This window comes from Ambystoma mexicanum, chromosome 14 (genome assembly GCF_040938575.1).
Source record: "Ambystoma mexicanum isolate Mex_15411 chromosome 14, UKY_AmexF1_1, whole genome shotgun sequence".
Taxonomy (NCBI): domain Eukaryota; kingdom Metazoa; phylum Chordata; class Amphibia; order Caudata; family Ambystomatidae; genus Ambystoma; species Ambystoma mexicanum.
This window is the reverse complement of record NC_090940.1, coordinates 79,810,525-79,823,201: the sequence shown is the minus strand read 5'-3', so window position 1 is coordinate 79,823,201 and position 12,677 is coordinate 79,810,525.

Here is a 12,677-nt window from a genome sequence, read left to right as displayed (position 1 = left end):
GGTAATTCTTTTAATTTTAAGTTCTTTTTATTGGCATTTCTTTAAACATGAACATCGGGATTTCAACATTATCCCTTCCCCCCCTTCTCCCTCCCTCCTCCCCCCTCACCGGTTATACTGTCCTTCATTTTCTTCAGCTTCCACTCTTCGTGTGCTGACTCATCCCGTGAACATGTCTAAGATGCAGATTTTGTGCGGGCACCACTGCAACTTATAATCGCTTCGTAGATAGTCTATCACCTCTCCCCAGTCCGTTATAAATTTTTGTCTGGCTCCTTGTATGTTGTAAGTAATTCTCTCCATCGCAACAAATGCCCAAATTCTCTGTAGCCATTCTTGATTGGATGGAGGTGTCCTCTGTTTCCATTTTTGTGCTATTGCTAGCCATGCCGCTGTGAGGAATCCCATAAAGTTTCTCTTCTGTATCTTTGTTAAAGTCCTGTCTCAGGGGTTCCACATGCCACACATCCACACCTCTTCTCCTAGTATTTCTGCGCCTTTAACCATTCCTTGCATTTGGGTCTTTACTTCTGACCAGTAGTTTTGTAATTCTGGGCAGTCCCACCAGATGTGCCTCCAATTGCCCACAGCGTTGCATCCCCTCCAGCATCTGTCTTGTGTCGTGTTGAACATTCGGTGGAGTCTTTCCGGGATGTAGTGCCATTGAATGATCATTTTCATCCACGCTTCTCTTGTCTGGATCGCCTGTGTCCATTTGGGAATTATTTGACAGATGTATATCCATTGCTCTCTCGTGATGTTTTTGCGTAGGGTAGTTTCCCATTACTTCATATAATGGCATTTTATTTCCTCTGTCTGGGTGTTTATGAATTTGTATAGTGTCATCATGTATGTTTCAAATGGGGTCAGGTCTCTTGTTATTGCCTGTGTCAATCTTGGGGAAGTGAGCCAGTGATGTAGTTGTTCATATTGGTATCTATCCTTTTCTGATAGGCCCAGTAGATCCTGACATACCGTGAATGATCTGATCTGTATACCATCATACATGTCTCCCACTTTTGTTCAGTCTACTTCCCTCCATTTCTGGAATGCTCCTTTCTCCGTGCCCGGGAGAAATTCCGGGTTGTCGAGTATAGGTATGAAGGGGGCTGGATCTTTTGTCATTGGTTCTCTTTTGGTCGCTCTGTCCCATATTTCCAAGGTTGATCTCACGATCTCACATAGTCGGACGTTATGAATGTCTATGCTCCGGTTTGATCCATAACAGGTGCTGCATGTTTGATCTTGCCATCGCTCTGTCCTGTGTCTCCCATATTTTTTCTGATGTGTTTGGGATCCACTCCTTCAGGACACACATTTGGGCTGCCTCGTAATACTTCCGGAAGTGGGGTAGAGCCATTCCTCCTGCTGGATTTTGCGCCGTTAGTGCTTGATTTGACACTCTCTGGGTTTTGTTCTGCCAGATGTATTTCGTAATTACTTTGGTAAGTGACTTGAAGAATGCCGCCGGTATTCTTATTGGGAGTGCTTGAAAGTAATATAGAAGTCTGGGTAAAATTGTCATTTTTATGGCTGTAATTCTGCCCCACCATGATATTGAGAGAGGGTTCCTCCTTTCCAAGTCTCTTTTTACCTGCTCTCATTGTTTTGTGTAGTTTCCTGCGTAGAGGTTTTTTGATTTGGTCAGAGTAACTCCTAGGTATCGTATCCCTTGTTCGGCCATTTGCAGATGTAGCTCTTCCGTTTTCCTCTGTGTTTCTTGTGTATCTCCAGCCAGTATCATTACCAATGACTTTTGCCTGTTTATTATTAGCCCTGGTATTGTTCCATAGTCTTCTATTTCTTGTATGAGTTGAGTTAGTGAGTTTACTGGGTCGGTTAGGGTCATCAGCATGTCATCCGCATATGCCGCTGTCTTGTGTGTCTGTACTCCTATTTCTATGCCCTTGATGTTGAATGATGCCCTTATCTTTGCCAGTAGTGGCTCGAGAAAGATTGCATATAAGAGGGGGGACAATGGGCAACCCTGTTTGGTGCGTCTCCCTATGTTGATCTTATTTGAAAGTTCTCTGTTTGCTGCTATTCTTATCGAGGGTGAGTTGTAGTTGGCTCGTATCATGTCTATGTACGAGTTACCCATGCCCATTTTCTCTAGAATTGCAAACAACATAGACCACTCCACCCGGTCAAAGGCTTTTTCGGCGTCTACCGCTAGGATTGCTGCCGGGGTGTTGGTGATTTCCACTTTCTCTATCAAGTGTGCGATCTGTCTGATGTTGTCATGCGTTTTCCTGTTTGGGATGAATCCTGATTGGTCTTGCTGCATCAGTTTAGGGAGAAGGGGCGATAGTCTGTTAGCTAGTATCTTTGTGTAGAGTTTTGCATCAATATTTATTAATGTTATTGGGCGGTATGAGCTCGGATTCTATGGGCCTTTCCCTTTCTTATGAAAAACCAGTATTTTTGCCTCGTTCATTGACGTGGCGATGATTGCCGTGTCTTTGAAGGTATTGAAGAGGTTCGTTAAGATCGGGGACAACATTTCCGTGTACGTTTTATAGAAGGCGGCCGTGTAGCCGTTCAGGCCTGGGGATTTATTTTTGCGTAGATCTGTAATTGCTTGTTACCTCCTTTAATGTTATTGGTTCATCCAGCATTGTTTTTTCTTCTGGGGTGATGGTTGGTAGTGTGATCCCCCTCAGGTATGTTTTCTGTTCCTCCTCCTTTGGTTTGTCCGAAGTGTATAGGTTCTGATAATAGTGTCTGAATATTTCTTTTATCTCTTTTGATTTTGTACCCTTTGCCCATGTTCGTCTTTTAATGCTTTTATCGTATGATTTTGCTGTTTCCATTTCAGCTGTCTTGCCAGTAGTTTGTCCGCTTTGTTCGATTTCATCGCGTACCAATGTTTTAGGTGTAGAAGTTGCATTTCCGCTCTTTTGGTTCTGATTGCTTCTAGCTGGCTTTGGACATGTCTGTAGGCTCTCTTTATTTTCAGAGATCTGTTGACTGCCATTTCTTTTCTTATCTCTTCCAGTTTGTTTTCTAATTCGTCTTCCCATTTTCTGGATTGCTTGTCCTTCTGTGCTTTCAGGGCTATTAGTTGTCCTCTTATCACCGCTTTGAAGGCTTCCCATAGTGTGTTTTTTGAGATTCCCTGAGTTTCGTTTTGTTCGAAGTATTCTGTTATTTTCTCTCTGATTATTTCTCTCGTTGCAGGATCCTGTAATGTTTCTCTTGGAAGTGTCCTTCGCCATAGGCCTGAGTATTTGCGTATCATGAGGAGTGACATCCACAATGGAGCATGATCTGAAAGGGAAACCTGGCCTTTTTCTATGTCCTGAATCTCCCCTAGTAGGCTTGTGGTTACCCAGATGTAATCTATTCTGGAGCTCGTGCCATGTACATGTGAGTGATATGCATATCCCGGGGTTGTGCCTCTGATTCTGCGCCATGCGTCTTCTAGGGCCATTTTTTTCATCAGTTCATTTAGAGATTGTGACGGTGTCCCTTGTTGCGATTGTTTGGGGTTTGAGCGGTCTTCCCTCGGATTCCATGCAATATTGAAGTCTCCTGACAGAATTACTTCTCCTACTGCAAACTGTTCCAGTTTGTTCATTGTGTCTTTGAGGAATCCATCCTGGCCTGTGTTTGGGGCATGTATGGTTGCTAATGTCAGTGGGCGGTTTTCGATCGGTACTTTTGTGAAGAGGTAGCAGCCTTTTTTGTCTAGCATCGTTTCTCGTATTTGTACATTTAGTTGGTTGGCGAACGCTATTAGGACACCTTTCTTCCTTCTTCTCTTCGTCATTTGCTTGGATTATTTGATTGTAGCCTCATATTCGGAGCTGTCCTTTCCTTTTCCTCTGTATATGTGTCTCTTGTAGCATTATAATGTCGAATTTTTCTCTGTGTAGAAAGTGTTCCATTTGCTTTCTTTTTACGGGAGAGTTCAGCCTTCTAATATTGTACGTTAGTATTTTCAGCCCCATCCTTTCCTTTGCATTTGTAGCTTACTCTGTCTCTTGCCATGTGGTTCGCAGGTATGCCCATTGGTACCGGTGTTTGAAACTTTTACCTCTTGTATTTTCCCCATAACCCCCCCTTTCTCCCTCCCTTCCCCCCCAACTTTTTCCCTGGGGAGGGCAATGGGCCCTATGAGTGCTTGGGCGGGTGGCCTTCGCTCCATGTCCTCTAACGGCTCAGGTTAATTTCTTTACAGGGAGTCCTAAACCCTGCTAGTTTGTTGTGGATTCCGAGAGTGTCTCTTGGCTCTGCCGCAATTTCATGCAACATTTGACCCTATAACTTCTTATTGTTGCGTACGAGAAGTCTCTCTTCTATCTGCAAAGCCTTTTTCTTTCTGTCTTGGGGTGGTGTTGTTTATGGTCCTGGTTTCTGGTTTAGCGACGCTTTCGCTTATCATCTGTTTTCCATCCCCTCGGCGCTCGTCGTTCACGGCGTGTGTTCCTATCTTTTACTGAGTCTTTGTCTTGTTCTTGCATATTCAGTATCTTGAGGCCCTCCTCGCATGTGGTGATGTGATGTTGCTTCTCTTCCCATGTAAAGAGAAGGCCGAATGGGAACGTCCACTTGTATCGCACCTGTTTCGCTGCCAAGTATTTTGTTATTTGGGCCATCTCTCTTCGTTTCCTGAGCATTGATTGTGCCAAATCTTGGAAGAGCTGTATTTCTTTGCCATTCATCCTTATGTGGTCTATGGTCCTGGCCTTCCATAGGATTTGTTCTTTTTGCGTATATTGCGCTAATGCAACCAGCACATCTCTTGGCCGGTTTCCTGGTTCTCCCGCTCCTCTGGGGCCGACCCTGTGTATTCTGTCTATTTGGATCTCTTCGCCTGAGCCATCCGTAAGTATGTCCTGGAACACCTGTTGTACTGCCGTACGGAGGTCTTTGTCCTCGACCGATTCCGCCATATTCTTAATTCTTATGTTTGACCTACGGGAGCGGTTCTCCGATTCTTCACATTGGGTTTCTAGTTCTTGGGCCAGTCTTGCCAGGTGTTCTTGCGTCTCGGCGTATTGCTGTGTTTCCTCATCTAAGTTCTGGACCGTTCTTTCCAGTTGATCCGTTCGGTCCTCCAGGTTCCCCATATCCTTCTTCAGTTCCTGAATTTCTTGTTTCATCTCACTTTTCATGTTTTCAAACTGTGTTTGCGTGGAAGAAATTAATTGGTCATGGAATTGTTTGAACCACGTTTTCATGTCGTCTTTCGTCTTCCCCTTATTTTTCTGCATATGTGATTTCGGTTTTGTTCCTTTGTCTGTTCCCCAGATTTGAATTAGGTCTTGATCTTGTTGGTGTTTGCTGCTGTATGGCTGTGTCAACTGATGCCCTTGCCGGCTTCTAGATCTTGACATGTGTGTGAGTCTTTCTCTGTGGTAGTCTTGTCTGTATGGTTGATCTTCCGCTTATATCCGAATCAGTGAGGTTTCTAGCCCCTTCGGGGTCGATTTCTTAGTTGGACACGAGGGTCGCCCCGTGTCTGTTCTTTGGGGATGCCCTCTCTTTTGTGGTGGTGGCGTGTATCGTATTTAGACCTGTTGGGTGCTTTTCACCCGGTGAAATCCCTTCTGGTTGTCGGAGCTTCATAAAAGGGAGGGGTCTCTTTCCTGACTGCGCCCTTTGGGGGGATTTCCTCCTTGTTATTCGTTGAAGGGTAGCCCCCTCTCTGCGTGGCAGGTCGTGCGGGCACGCTTGTTTTTTATGTTCTGCCCCCACAGCGTTCATCTCTTGTTGTTGGGCATTTTCCCCCCGGGGGTCTGTTCCACCCCCTTGGGCTTTCCCTGGTTCTTCTGTTCCGAGCGGTCGCTGAGGAGTCGCGGGGGGCCTGCCCTGCTGAGTGTTCCCTGGCCCCTGCCCCTTTGCTGTTGGAGGGCCCAGCGCGGGAAGGGGGAATGAGGGAGTGGGCCGGGGGGCGTTTGCCCGACTTCCCCCCACCGTCCCTGTGGTCTTACCGTTCACTTTCTTCTTGTCTTTTTCCCCCTGTGGTGGCCTTGTGGTCTTTGTTGTCCTCCTCTCCGGCGAGTGGAGTCCCCGGCGCTGGGTCTGCTTCTCTGCGCCTCTTTAGTTCGCTCGCCGGTCTCCCAGCGGAGGGGGAGGAGAGCTTCTTCCCTTGTTGTTGGGTCTCCGTTGGTTGTTCCGTGGGGTACCCTCGCCGTTTGCGGGCGCTCAGGGGCTGTTACTGGAGAGGCCTTCTGGGGGCTCTGAAGTTTTGCTCCTGCTCCCCAGGTTCCCGTGTTGGGGGCCGCGTGTCCGCGTGGGCTGAATCGCTTGCCGGTGTCCCGGCGGTTATTACTGGGGCTCTGCTTCTGATGAGTGCTGCTGGATCCCCCCAGAAGGGGGCGCGCAGGACCTGGCCCCTGCAGCGCTGCTCCGATCGGCGGTCCGGGTTCACTCTCCGCTGGCGGGGTGGATCGTATGGGCTCCCTTCTTCTCGTCACGGGTCTCGGTTCGCTCTTTTTACCATCGCATGGTGGATATTCCGTGTCCGAATATAGTTCTCGCTGCCTGACTTCTTTGGAGACTAGCTCCGGAAGGTCATTTGTCTGCTTTATTGTGATTTTTTGTTGCGGCCCGAGCTGGGGGATGGAGCTACGCTCTCGCACGTCTGCCCTGCTCGGCCGCCATCTTGGAATCCTCCTTGTAATTTTATGATAATAATCCCAGTCATTCCCGTTTGTTTCACAAACCCTACTAATCTCACCCTTCTGAATTTACCAAGACCCCTAGGAAGAACAATATAATTCCTCATGACACCCCCCCTTTTCCAACACAAACACTTTCACACATCACGAAAGACGACGTACCAACACCGAAGCCATTTACCTGACATGTCCCATCGCTAGGGTCAGGCAAAGTCAGGCAATTGACCAGAATCACACACCTGACGGCCCTTTCCCTTCCCCACAGGGATAAAAGGTGGAGCACAATACGAGCAAGGCAGACCGCATGACAAGAGAGCTAACTCAACACAGCAGTTCAATAAGAGGAGAAAGACACCACAAACCGAGAGGGTGTCAAGGAGAGAAGCGACCTTGCCCTTTCCGACCAAGGTATGTGAAACCTCCACAGAAGGAATCGTATGAACGCGAACAATAGCCAGTGTGTGTTACAGCAGGTGTCAACGGTACACAAGGCCCGCCTCCGCTGATAACCAAGCGGAGGGGAGACGCTTGCCACTGTGGTACCGGCCTTGACTCCAGAGATAAGAAAAGCCAAGCGGTTCATCACAGCTGGTGAATCGAGGAGAGAGCCGATAAGAAACCAAACTGTGTTCGAACAAAAGTAGCAAAACAGCTAATTGAAGAAAGTACAAAGAACTGTTGTTATGATACGAGAGGGGAAACCTAGCTACAGAGGAGTCGGACACCGCATGGGTGTTCCCTTGAGAAACTCTGGGCGATTACCCTATGGTTGAAACTACTGTTACCAGAAGGCCTTGCGAATGGCGCGCGAAGAGGGTCAAAGTGGTAATTAGGGGGTTTAGTTTAATCCTCCATACAGTCTTTGACAGATAAATTAAGGTAAAGCTAAGGGAAGTGAATCCTGCATCGTAAGAACTGTTCAAGGAACTGTGTGAATTGCAAAAGTTGGAAAGAGTGAAGCTGACAGAGGGATACCGATAAAGAGGGGGCAAAGTCTGAAGTCCCAATGTACAGTGTGTTGACACGAGTGAACCCGACAGAGGGATGTCCACAGTGAACTGTTTAAAAAGATATTAAGATGTGTGAATGACACAGATAAGATTGTGCTGAAAGCCATAGTGAACCTGAGGGAGGGAGGCTGACATTCGAGAGGGGTCTGATCCCGGAAGAGGGGGACCGAGGGGTGAATAACCATCACTCTAAAGACAAGTAGAAAATAACTTTTGTTTTGTTGTTTTGAATATATCACCCCCTTGGAAGCAAGAGATTGAAATACCGATGGTCCTGATATCGCTAGGAACTTTCTGGAGATCTGAGCCTTTAAGAGTGGGATCCAGGGGTAAAAAGGCATCACCCAAGGTGCAAGCAGAAAGGAACTTTTGTTTATTATTTTGGAACATATCAGATCCTCAGAGGCAAGATACTTTTTGCACAAAAGAGACTTAACCACTGATTGCCTCGATAGTTGAGAGCGCAACTGTTAGCTCATGCTGGGAAAGCTCGAGTGTGCCCCGTGCTCAAAACGTGGGGACGGGAGAACCCGACTACCGCATCCTGACTTATTATTTGTGAACACTTATTTCTTTCCTGTGAACCCTATCCCACACTCTTTGTTTGTATTCAGCCTAAGGATTTAAGGATTGGCAATAGGTATTTCTTATTATAGGCCCTTTTATTTTGACAAGACGCCACTAGGACTGCCTTATTATTATTTGATGGTCATAGCTTGCTCCCATCTTAGATTTTAGGTTTAGATTAGGCATTTTTCTAACCTGCATATACAGTTTAATAAACACCCTTGAACTGTGATCACTTGTGTCTATCTTTACTGTTGTCAAAACCAAAAAAGTGATGGGTGTAAGGTTTTGAATTAATCTGAACCACTGGCATTGCTCTGGGTAACCTTCCACACCGCTATTTTTTAGCCCATCTGCGCCATTGCAAAAGGGGTCCAGCCACATGCAAATCAGTCAGGTAATGCCACCAATGGGAGCAGCATTGCCTGAACTGCTAGGCCAGGTTCCCTCTGCACAGAAACGCAAGCAACCCCAGACATGTTTCAGCCTTGTTGGGCCTCCTCAGTGAGGTGCAGCTTGGTCCCCGATGGCACAGGAAGCAAAGGACCCACTTCTGGGCATACCCTCTCTCATATAGGGAGACAAACTAAAAACATAAAAGTGATGGGTAAAAGGTTTCAAATTAATCTGAACCACTGGCATTGCTCCGGGCAACCTTCCACACCACCGTTTTTTAGCCCGTCTGCGCCATTACAAAAGGGGTCCAGCCTTATGCAAATCATTCAGGTACTGCAACCAATGGAAGCAGCCCTGCCTGAAATGCTAGGCCAGGTCCCCTCTGCACAGAAATGCAAGCCACCCCAGACACCTCTTTTGTTTTGCTACTGTTGCCACCATGAGTTCCTTACAGTACATCAAGGTGAGGAACGGAAAGATTACAAACCTACCCACCAACCCCAACCTCAGGGAATAGACAAACAAGGAGGGTTTCCTCCTCTTCTTTCCCCTCCACCTCCCTGTTCCTTTACCTCTTCCTGTCTCTCCCCCCTTTGACTTCCACCCCCCTCTACTCCCTCTCCCCTTTCCCTTTCTTCCTTCCCATACCTCTCCTCTTCTCTTTCTTCCCAAATGCAAATTGTTCTACATGCTGTTTTTCTGGTTTGAATCATGTTTATTTTATTGCTTCTGTGTTCCATGTTTAATGTATTTTGATTGTTATGCTGTAAAGAGCTTTGGTGTAAAGCGCTATATAAATAATAAAATACAAATACAAAACCAAGGAATGAATACAAAAAGAAAGTCTATAAGCCAAGAGATCTGACCCTAAAGCCAAAGACGAAAGTAAAAGTGAGGAACCTCAAGGAAGCAGATTACCCACTCTTATCTGCTTTTCATGTAGAGAAACAGGGCATTTGGCCAGGCATTGTCCGAAAAGACCTCGAGAACGCCACCCTAGATAGAGTTACCTGTGTACACGGGGAACATGAAGTATATCCTTAAATACCCATATACGTTGACATCAGGGATGAGTCCTGTTTAATATCTTCACCCATCATCCCTGAACTCCCCGAGGAAGTTATTCTAGGTCAGGATTTACTTACCTTTTCCACTCTCTTGCAAGAAATCCCACCTCCCTTTAGATCATTTTTACCCCAGGACTGCTGGCACTCAAGTTGTTACTCCCAAAACTCCCCCATGTGGGACTGGCAAAAAAGAGAACCCTATGAAACCCCTCCAAGAGGTAAAGAACTTATAACACCAGAGTCAACCCCTAGAGACCAGTTTGTGGGTTATTTATAGGAGACCGATAAAACCACCAAACCTCTACCTATACGGTCAAAAAAAGATCAGTGAAATATGCAAGAGTCCGTGGATATATCTCATCCCTGTTCTTTTCCAGGTTTTAACAGTGAAGAACCTGGACAAAGACCAGTCATATCCACCTCGCATAGGGGAAGGGTATGTGAGAAACCTGAAGGTGTCTCACGCTCTAGTCCCCGGGGAACTGTCATCCAGGTGGCCAGGACACAACCATCGCTTTTGGATCCGGTTCCTGGGGGTGGGCCAGTGTGGGAGGATATTCTGGATAAGGGGTCTTCGGGGAGTGGAAGTGAGACACCAGAGGGTGAGACGCAGTGTCCCCTTCCGTGTGGACCTTTTCCCCATCCTACAAGGTGAGAACACCATCTCACAGACAGTTCACCGTGACAACGGACTAATACAAGAGCTGTATACCTGACATGTCCCAACACCACGATCAGGCAAGGTCAGGCAATTACGGATCATTACGCACACCTGACTTCCATCACATTGCCCCACACAGATAAAAGGCGGAGCACGAAAGCACACTCTGAGTGAGGCAAGACATACGAGCAAAGAGCAGTTCCAAGATGGCAGTTTAAAACTAGGATAAAGACGCGAGACCAGAGAGTGTTGCAAGGAGGGAAGTACCCTTGACATTTAAGGACCATTACTTTTGAGATCCTTGAAAAGTGAGAAACCTAAGACCAGGAATTAAGGCTGATCAAACCTGTACAGTGTGTCAGAGGTACCTGGGGCTCTCCCATGTCGATAACCAAGATGGAGGGGAGCGATTGCCGCCATAGTACTTTCCTTGTCTCCTACAACAAAGCAGCATCACATCATAAAAACAGCACAGCCTGTGAGTCCTATGAGACTCCATGGGAATGGAAACTTACTGTTCTGACGCCACCTCCAATATCCCGGTAACACTGGGATATCGGGTGGTGGAAACGGTAAGCTGATATTGCCCGTAGGCTGCTACCATCAATCTCGTAATGCTGTTTTTCATTGACAGAAATTGTTTCAAAGGCGTGGATTCCATGAGAGGATCGGCAAGTAATGATTAGGTATCTTCTGTGTTTTCTGTTCGGTGAACGTTGTGTTCTGTAACAATGATACATTGTTACTTTCCATGGCTCGCTGGTGTCATTCAGTTTAAATTCTGGTCACTGCACATCTGCATCTCTGATTCTTAACCTTGGGATGAACATTTGCAACCTCAAAAATCAGTTGCTCCCAAGTGTCATTGGTTTGGCTAGCAACATCATTTGGTAGTTGTGTAGTCTGAGCAGCCCTACAGAAAAGGGGTGTATCAGCCACTTGGACTCCCTTAAAATAGCCAAATACCCTCAGTTTTTACCCATACAGCTCCTTGGATATGTTTGGACCAGTAGTGCACATAGTACCAGAGGAAACTACTATTATTACTGCCTGAGGTAAACCTGCAATTTTTAATGTGCATGAATAACTAAGTGCAAAGAAATATTATGGCACAATATTTCCATTTTCCAGTTTAACATTTTTACTTACTTATAAATGACTCCCATTGTGAATGTGATATACCTTTTTACTCCCCAAAAAATCATTTCACTCCTAACTTAAAAAATAGAGAGTAAAATACTCCCACTTCAAAATCTTATCTGGAGCACTGTGTCTGAGTCTGCCTGCTCTTCTTCTTACTAGATTGCTAATACAATAAAACACACACTTGCAAAGCATAGGAACATCAACCTTAGAATCTAATCCCATTGAACACATTTCCAAATGACCACTTTGAAGAAAATGTTAAAGCCTGTATCGTATTTACCCTGGTGTTCCGAATGCATTTTGATACAGTCAATCTTGATTTGCCTAGTTCATCCATCATCTGTAACAGACCATTCAAAAAAAGTTGTAAACAATCCTAAATATCTTGAGTGCCAAGAAACATAAATACAACTACAACAAGTACATTATTTCAGTTTGAATAACATTTTACACAATGAACAGAACATTAAAAGTCCAATGGTTTATAAATGACTGACACTATTATTTGTATACCTGTGGTCCATGTGTCTCTTCCATCTCAACCGCTTCAGTAGTAGAGTCCTTGTACATAACAACACATGCAATAAACATGGGAGGATATACGTGATATAACTATATAACTGTATCGCAAATGAACACAGTGCAATTATGCAAAGTGGAAAACCTCACATAACAAAATGATTGAATCTTGCTTTCCTCCTACCTGTGACACCTGCATCCCACTTACCTTAGTTATTGCCACTTACCTTCTCTCCTGGATGATCCTCCACTCGTGCCTTCCCCCGCAACGTATGTCTCTTACCCCTAAAATGGGTATTAATGTTTAACAAAAAAGTTATTGTTACTCTCTGCACTCCTTCTTTATGATGCAGGGAACACCCTTGCAGACCCCGCAGGCTCTGAATCCCATTATAACGCACGTCTGGAGCAGAGGACACCCCGCAACCTTATGATATAATGGGATTTGTTTTTTTTTTACCATGCCAAATGTCAATTATTTGTACATTCAGCATTTTATTTTTGTCATTTTCTGCCCATACGACATGGGATACTAATTAGACAATGTAATGGTAACTTGTCTGATAACAAAGATTACATCTTGATGAATTACCTTGTATGCTTGTTGAATTTCAATAAGTGATGCAAAAGCTAAAGAAAAGGTAAATATATTGAAAAAGACACACTTTTTTATAACTGAAAA